Source organism: Nannospalax galili, unplaced genomic scaffold, assembly GCF_000622305.1.
Source record: "Nannospalax galili isolate Female #2095 unplaced genomic scaffold, S.galili_v1.0 scaffold876, whole genome shotgun sequence".
Classification (NCBI taxonomy): domain Eukaryota; kingdom Metazoa; phylum Chordata; class Mammalia; order Rodentia; family Spalacidae; genus Nannospalax; species Nannospalax galili.
Window position 1 is genome coordinate 158,715 of NW_008337442.1, and position 9,667 is coordinate 168,381.

Consider the following 9,667-nt stretch of genomic DNA (forward strand, 5'->3'; position numbering starts at 1 on the left):
TTTATTTTATGTGTATGAGTGTATTGCTTGCATATATATGTAAGTGCACTCATGCTGCACAGTGCCCACAGAGGTCAGAAGAGGGTGTCAGATTCGCCTAGAACTGGAGCTATAAATAGTTGTTAACCACAATGTGGGAGCTGGGAATTTAACCCAGGTCCTCTGCAAGAGCAGTCACTGCTCTTAACCACTAAGCCATTTCTCCAGCCCTTAAATACAAAATTTTCAAGAAAGCAGACAACTGAGAAGTTTAAAAGGTAATCAGTTTAAAGGATATGATTGAGAATCACATAGCATCATCATATGGTGGGAGCAGAAGTGATAGTTAGGTTATTTAGTTTGGAGTTGGTGATGGCTAATCTTGGTTGCCAACGTGGCTGAATTGGAAGTTGCCTAGGAGATTAGTAAACCGGAACTCTGGATATGCTTATGAGGCATTCCCTGAGAGCATTAACTAAGGGGGTTAGAGGAGACCTGCCATGAATGCTGGCAGCAACATGCCACACACTGGCAGCCTGGAGAAAGAAACAGGGGAAAAGGAGAGTCCAGGAGAGCAGGTGCTGTCACCCTGTGTTCTAAACACTCTACACACTGCAAGCTGAGGACTTACTTCAGCTGTCATGACGTTCTGCCTGAGCATAGCCCCAGAATCAATCAAGCAATCAATCAATACAATCATATTTTGTATTTATTTTACAAAATAAAATGCACCATCCCCCTTGAGCTGTTTATGTCAAGTATTTTGTCACAGCACTGAAAAGCATACAGGAATGGAGTGGTTTATTTCTACTTGGGTAGAGCTGTCCGAAGAATACAAAAGACCACTCTGTCTTCTATGGATTCTTTTCAGGAGTCACATCTTTGGTGAAGTCAACTATAAAATGTGATGCAAGAGCAAAAAAAAAAATGCCAGTTATAAATTGCTTGGACTGTAGAGTTTACCTTGGGAGAACTTTGAAAGGTGTTTTATTTAACACACTGAAGCATAATGGTGGAAGAAAAATTGCAACCCCAAATATTGAGACATAGGATATCATGACCTATGGAAGTCAACATTTCTTAAAGTTATAGTAACTATTTTATTTAAGTGTTATCAAATAAAGTATGTGGCTTTTTTCAGGAATTGGCCACCAACTTAGGAAAGCTTATAATCTTTTCTCTTTTGCTAGCCTATCAATCAAAGTGTATTCCGTTGCTTAATCTAGCATTTGAACAAGCCATTAGAACTCATGATTCAAAGCTTCTGCCCCTGGGAACCTAGAATTACTGTGTTCTTACGAGTATTACAATAGCTTGTGTTTTCACAGAAGAAACTTTATCCCTAAGGAATTCTGAAAAGCTTAGAGACTTTTACCCTAATCCTCACAAATAGTTCTATGAAAATATAAGAAGCGAGAACTAGTGTCTGCATCTGGTTAAACGTTTTCCCTAATGAGAACAGCTATCAGACTGGAATAACCAGAATTCTAGTTGTGTCTCTGGCCATGCCACCAAAACTGGGGACTCGACCCCTGATTGTTTCCATTTCTTCAGTTTTAAGAAGGGGGTGGAACAAGTTATCAAAGAGGGCCTACAGTACAAGTACAAACATGAACTTGGGTGCTCTGCTCTTCTGTCCTCCTCCACTGTCCTCTGCCAGAAGTGCCTCACATGGAAGCCTGAGGCTCCACCTGACTTTCAAAACAAAAACAATCATCCTTCAGTCACCACTTGGCCTAAGGATGAAAGCTCATGTCTTTCTGGGGTCTTAAAAGTACAGAAAAATACACATGGCTGGAGAGGTCATAGATCCTAGAGAAAACCCTATCTCCGTCATATCTATAGACAAATGAAATTTCTTATTGTATGCTAAACACGGATCGTTATATTTACAGGCAAGTACACTCTATACCACTTAACAAAGAAGCTTCTTTTTTCAACAGAGACTATTTATTACAGAGTGCCACAACTGGTCACATACAGAAGATATATGTCTGATAGATATTCAACCCTAAGTGACACATCTACAGTGGAACCTCTATACCTAAGACTCATGGACCATAGCAGAACAGGGGGTAGAGAGGATACTAATGCTTCCTCATACAATGAAGCTTCCTCATACAACAGAATGTGATGCACACAGAAGGTCACAGCTTAAGAATAAGAGACTATAGAGTGTGTGCCCTTGGATAAGACTCCTAGACTAAACCTCACCCACCTACAGTCAAGGATCATTATGGAAGAAGGGGTAGAAAGATTGTAAGAGCAGGGTTGTTGGGTGAACAAAAGGAAACAAAGATTTTCAGACCTCAGGGAACTTGCAACAATGGTGACAGCATACACAAGATCCGTGCCAGTTCAGACAAAAACCCAGCATAGAGTGGGGAAAATAGGAAGCAGGCCCCAAAACCAGCCAAGGAACTATTGCCAAATGATTAGTGTGTGGCGAGGGAGAGTGCATCTTCTTTAAGGGAATTACTCTAGTTATGATGACTAGATAGACTCCAGTGGCCAAACTTTCACCAAGGGACATTTGGGTACAAATTCTTGACCAGATAGGCTTTAACACATATACCTGAATACCTGACATTTCATGGGCACAGATCCACTTGCCCAGATATAAGATGTTATGGAAGACTGGTGTGCTAGCTATAATGGCCCTAGGCAGCAAAAAGTTGCCGCAAACAAGTCATATCCCCTTCCTAGAGGCAGCCTGAAACTACAGTTGACTAACACAGTGTATGAGGTCCTGTGCAGCCTTCATCTTAACTCTTAGGAATCTCTAAAGTACTTTTCTGATCTCAGAGATCCTCATAGGATCAGTTGAAGATGTCACTGAGATCCTATCACAGCCGTCTTCTCATCTAACCTGCTTCCTTCCCTTACCCACTCATACTGACACCATTATACCCACTACTGTATACAGTTCTTGCACACTAAATTCTCTGAGTCAATCTCCTCATGAACCCAACCTTTCCACAAAAGGTTATACTAGAAATCCCTCAAGAAAAAAAACTAAATTTAAGGGGGGGGCACTACAGTCCTTTTGGATCAGTTACTCATTCAACATTTTTCTATGAACATTTTCTTCTATTGGAGAGATCAAAGAAGATTATGGAGAAAATCATTTCAAAGCTACATAGTTATAAATGTGTTTACTAATACATAGAAATCTGACTACATACAACTCAACTACCACCAAATTACCTTTTCTCCCTCTACATATCCCCTTCAAACTGTGCCCAGACAGCAGTGCCAAATCCCAGAAAGACAAAAAACTTCTCACTCTTATACATCTTCTCTTGGGAGGCAGAATTTCACTACCGCTATGAGAAGGAGGAAATGTTTCTCCCAAGTTCCCAAGATGGATCACAAGTAATGCAATCTCATCAACCAGATGCTTCATTCAAGGGACACATTTGCCCTTAGATTTCCTTGGCAGCGGTCATGTATAGAAATGGCAACTTCAGTTTCTCAGTACCACTCCAGTGTACTTCTAAAATTTCTCCCCACGTTGCATGGACTCAAGACAGCTTCATTTAACTTGTTCAAACAAATGGAAACCTTGTTCTACTTCTGGTTTTATAAATTCATGGTTTTTAAAAATCTTCCTTGTAGAGAAAAGCAATTTCTAAGAAAGAAATGAGACATACAGAAAATAATGAGACTCATTCTGTAGAGAATAAATCAACCAATTTAATTTGGAAAGAGGCAGGAGAAGGGAAGATTTCATTATGAGATAATCAGATCTAAGGTTCAGTTATCACAGGGAAAAAGAAAATATGCTCATGTGGTCATAATGATACACTGCTTTGCAAGTAATATTTTAATAACAAGAGAGGGTGTGAGGCAGATGAAAATGTTCTTCTGTAGAAAGTTCAAGGAAAGTGAGGAAGCACTGATCTTCAAACACAGGACAAAGAAGTCATAGGCAGAATTAAAAGCAACTTTGGGAATCCCTGAGAGCAAACAGAAAGGACATCTGAGTCAGAAAGGCCAATTCTGTGGGTGTGATGGAAAGTACTTTTTAGACAAGCCCTTAAGACTGGTCAGGAATTACTTAAATAGAAATTCTGTCTGCACGAGAGATTTTAAATTGTGGTTTGTTCTTTTTATGATTTAAAGTTTGGAAACTTATTGAAGTTATTTAAGTTTTAATAAAGATTTTTATTGAAAAGAAATATAAATCTCTTTCCTAAGTTGATCAACCACTTCATTATATTATGTGATAATGTCACTTATTGCTGAAAAAGTGGCTTCAACTCATGGGACTAAGTCAAGAGAGAGGATGACGCATACCTTCTGCCCTTGACCCTCAAGATGTAACTTGGCTGCCACGGTCTACCAAAATCCCCTCCTCCATCTGTAAAGAACGCTTCCTGCCTCCTGTGATACTTCATAGTCTTAGCCTTCACCCTGCCTCGATACCCTGTGCACTTCTGAGTCTTTGAATACTCTAAGAAACCCCAGGCTACTTAGTTGTGCTATATCATAGGCCACAAAAAAATCCACTATTAATCATTTTCCAGAGAAAGCACATATCCCTTTTGAAAGCCCATTTTCATTTTTGAAAAGACAGGATTTTCACGGAAGTATCACTTATTTAAGTAAAATGTTTGCTGCTGTGTGTTGGCAGGATTCCCTAGCACACCCAAGGCAGAACATCTAACATTATGGAGCATTTACTGTGTGTCTCTGTGCTAAGTATCTTCACGGCACAATTGGAGGGTAACACAATTCTCTTCCTCAGGCCGAGATGAAGAAGATGTGACCCAATGTGCTCTGGCTGTGCCCTGGTAAGCGACAGAACTGGGCAGAGACTATTGCTTCCTGAAATGCCACAGTTTACCAAAATTTTAAGACTCACAAGCAGCTGTCAGTCTTCACAAAAAAACGGTTCTACGTTCTTGTCAATAACTTAGTCTTAAGGCCCACTATTGTCCAATCAAAGAACGTGTTTTATTTAATGCTAGGCTGATGATGTACAGCAACTCTAATCCCAGTAAATACTGTAACATAAACTAAGCTATCATTCCATTTCCTTTGGATGGAGATAGCTAATCCATCCTACCTCCATTCTCTTTCATTTTACATACTCAAATGGATTGTACCCACCAGTCAGTTACTCCCACATCTGAGGCTTCACAGAAAGAAGCAGAATGATGTAAAAGGCCATGAAGAAAAGTTCCAAATTTTTCACTATTGCATGTGGTATTGGTTCTGGATAGCCTCACTGCATCCTTCTTGTTTGTTCTCCATGCTTTTCAACCCTGCTGTCCACCCAGGACGTTTACACATGTGTGGAATACTGCAATAGAACCTCTTCCACTGACTCTTGTCAGATTCATCCAGTGAAAGTAGTGTTAGGAAACTGAAGACAGGAAGGTAGTACAGGTGGTCAGTTATCTTCTGGGCATACCATGCTGTGGTATGTGGCAGCCATTCCTCTACAAATGGCCATGGTGTCTGAAGGGCAGCTCTCTCTACTTAGCTCTTCCTCTGGGTTCTAAGATCTTCATGTGATCCTTCAGGACTAGCAGTTGTTACGGGAATGCCTATTGGCACAGGGCTACCCACCATTTCTTGCCATTTTTCTGAAGCTGTAACATTCCCATTGAGAAGTCTTTTCATCACACTCTTCAAATTACTCAGTCTTAATGTGCCACCTGTCTCTTTTCTAAATCTTGACTGATATGATATTGAAAATGTTGGCAAAAAGCTATAAGACTCACCAAAACATTAGTACACTATAAAATAAGTTTAAGTTCAATCTTGAAATTTGTAAGAGACCTTTTCTAAAGACCAAGATTTTCCCCAAATTGCTTTCTTTTTCTAGTTTAAAATTTAATTTTTGAAATGTATTTATTAAGTTCCCTTTCTGTATCTGCCCTTGTGAATAAATGGATATATTCACACACACACACACACACACACACACACACACGACCAACCTTTCATTTATTAAGGGTGAATTACTCATTGACTCAGAATTAGATGAAAAAAGGAGTCTATTACTACATAAATAAAACTATTGCCAGTATTATTAATATGGCGTAAGAAAGGGATTGGTTTAGTTTTTATAATCATCAAGGTTAGTGTGTCCAGACCTCTGTTGCTTTTGAGAATCTAAAAGGTCTAGCTACACAAAAGCTTTATCTTTCTTTTCCTTTCCTACTTTCTGACCCAGAGTAACACAGAAGCCCTTCTCTCTCCAGAAATCTGGTATCCAGTCAATCCTTGCTCTGCCACCTAATAACACTGACCTTAGCTGTATTACAGAATTTCCCTAAGTCTTAGTTGCTGTTATTAGCTGAATGTTTACATCACCCACCCATGCCCCATGGGATGTTGAGACCTTGATCCAGAGTGTGATGGAGTCTGGAGATGGAGTCTTCTGGAGGTACTTAGGGTCATAGTGATAAGACAGTTGTATGCAAGACAAGAAAAGAGCCTGAGCCAGAAATGAATCCTACCAAACCTAACTGGTGGTTGGATAGCCCTCTTCATACTGGTTAACTGAGCCTCAGTCTCTTTACATAAGATTAGAATAGTAATAGTCCATACCTTCCGGGAGGATTAAATGAAATAATCCAAATAAAAATTTTAGCACAGTGTCTGTCACTCACTAAATACCAGTATTAATCATCATTATTACTGCTATAGAAATAGAAATATGAATAACTCTGATAAAGACAGGAAAGGCTTCTTGGAAAAGACAAAGCAGAAAAGAGAAAAAAAATCCATATTCGTGTTTATGTGTAATCTCCAAAATATCCAATCAAATGTCAGCTATATCAGGGCTTACTGCCCACTCTGTGATGAATACATTCCTATTTGAACTTATAACCCATTTCAATGGATAAGTAACAACCTATAGCCCACATTATAATCAACTGTAGAGTAATTCCAGAAAGTGAGCTATTTTCTAAAGCAATAACTAAGAAATCATTTTGTGAATTCACTGATGATTTCTTTGAACAAGGATTAAAAGGTGGAGATAATGTGGGGAACAAGATAGAGGATACACTCAAAACTATCACATCAGGATTCATAGGCTTACTGAATTATGTGGGTGTGGCTTGCATAGAGTAAACTCTGTTTCTAGACTGTACATTGCTTGGATCAAAGTTTATACCTCCACTCCCTAGCATCATCTCAGAGCACTGAGCACATAGCAGACTTTGATGAGCATTTACTGCGTAAAAAAAAAAAAAAAAAATTGCTGAATAGACTGCACTGCACTCTGTCAACCCATGGAAGAAGCCTTCCAGGAAAGGAATAATCTAAGAAGCTACCTGAATAAGAAGTACAAGATAGTAAGTTCAGACAAAGAGCATTATTTTCAATGAGAGCAATCACTTCAGAAGAACTGAATTTATGATCAGTTTCTTACAAATTTTGCAACTCTTTTCAATATATATATATATATTTGCATTTCATACAAAACAACTCTATACCTCCTCCCCCATCCACATCCCTCATACTCTCCACCACTGGATTTCATGCATTTTGTCATATACATTAAGGACTATTGAGTCAAGGAAGTATACCAGACATCATTCAGTACAAGTTCATCCACTGGGGTCTAGTAAGCCTATCTAAAGTCTTTCCCTTAAAGATCAACTTTCCCTTTTCCAACAGTAATCAGCTGCCAATTCAGCTAAGGTTGGGGCCTGCTACCCATTGCCCCAGTTCTGGGCTGGGTTTTTTTCTGATTGAGTTTGCATGGGTCTTGTACATGCTGGCACCATTGCGTATGAGAAAAGTCTCAGGAGTCTGTAAGACTCTGTTTACACATGGTCATATACTTCCTCCCCTAACTCTTACAATCTTCCTGCCCCCACTTCTGCAGTGGTCTCTGAACCCCAGGTGGCTGGGTGGGTGAATTTTAATATAGGAGTCCTGTCCAGGGACCCATACACTATAGACTCTTATTCTCTATGCTTTGGCCATTTGTGGTCTTTTTTGTTCATTGCCTTCCATTGCATGAGGGAGTTTCATTGATGATAGTTGAGAGATGTAGTCATATTTTCTTTACACTTTGTTCCACTATATTCTATGAGCCTTAAGTATAGAGGTTCCATTTTAGATGTGCCACTTAGAACTGAGCATCTCACAGAGTCTTATTCTCTGTGTGTGGAACTGACCTGAAAGCCACCTCCCTGAAGGCTAGCTCTCATAGTGTTGGAGAATATTATGCAAGCTGCTAAGGGAGATCATCAATCGATGATCCAACCCCAGCTTTAAAGTCTAATATCCACAACAATGACCTGACTAGCACAGCAGACTACATTGGGGCAGTAGTGGCACTTTTATTCCAGCTTTAAAGTCTAATATCCACAACAATGAATGACCTGACTAGCACAGCAGACTACATTGGGGCAGTAGTGGCACTTTTATCTTGGGGGTAATCAACAGATACTTAATTGAACATATAGTCCTCTCAGTGGGAAGGAACTCATGTGTGGTAATGTAAACATAGCAAATACACAAAGCTGGAAAGGTCTTAGATCTTACAGAAAACCCTAAAGTATATCACATCCCTAGACTAATGTAATTTCTTACTATGTGCTAAATATGGATCCTTATATTTACAGACAAGTATTTCAGTCACCACTCACCAAAGAAGTTTCTTTTGCAAAAGATGGACAGATTATTACGGTGTTCCACAAATTTTGCAACTCTTATTTCATAGGGTTGTTACCAAAAGAATTTTTCAAGGTTAAGAAGAAATAGAAAACAGAAAGATATGAGAAATGGGGGTATAAGGAAGGGGAAGAAGGAGGAGGAGAAAAGGAGAACATCCTGAGCACTATGAAAGAAAACCAGACATAGACTAGGTGAGTATTCCTGAAAGAACAAGGGTCCTCACTCTCCTCCTTCGGGAAATGTGGACAGCTGGCACCAAGTGTAAGATGAGGCAGCAGGAGTATCTGATAATCCACAACTCAAGTCTGTTTCAGGTGAACAAACAAGACTAAGAACCACTAGATTATTTCCTCTCACTAGTGTTTTCTGGATTTGACAAGGTACACTTGCTTACTATGTAATGTTTTGGCAGCTTTTGCAACTTTGTTCGTCCAGATTCCTGTAGATCAATAGGAGATAAGAATGAATTAAAACAGATATCTAGTCCCTATGACTCTCTTAAGGGACAAAGTACACAAAAGAGACTAGATTTTTTTTTAAAAAAAAAAAAGAAAATTAGATTGACTCAAACACACCTACATTTGTATCATTGCTAATTAATTGTAAGACTGATCAGGAAGAAAGGAGATGAGTAAGATTTCTTACAGGCTGTGCATCTGAGAAAGGCCCTTAAAGAAATGCAGTATCTAACGGCTGGCTCCTGAAGTAGGTCAGATCATTGCAAGTTACAGTTGGGAGAATGATCTGAAGAAAAGTTAATGTAAGTAGACAAGACACATTTACACTTAGAAGCTGCACTGAAAACTCCAAAAACAGTACTGTGAGTATATTTGGTGTTTATTTTTCTCTTATATATAAGAAGCCCAAAGAGTGCTGATCTAGGTCTGTCTGTCTGGTGTGGTGCTCTTTAATTCAGTCTCTTTCTAGTTTTCTACCAGTCTTCCTTTGATCATAACCTTCATATACTTGAGAACTAACTGCTGACGCTCCAGTCACCTTGTTCATGTTTCAGTAAAAGAAAGAAGGACAAACAACTTCT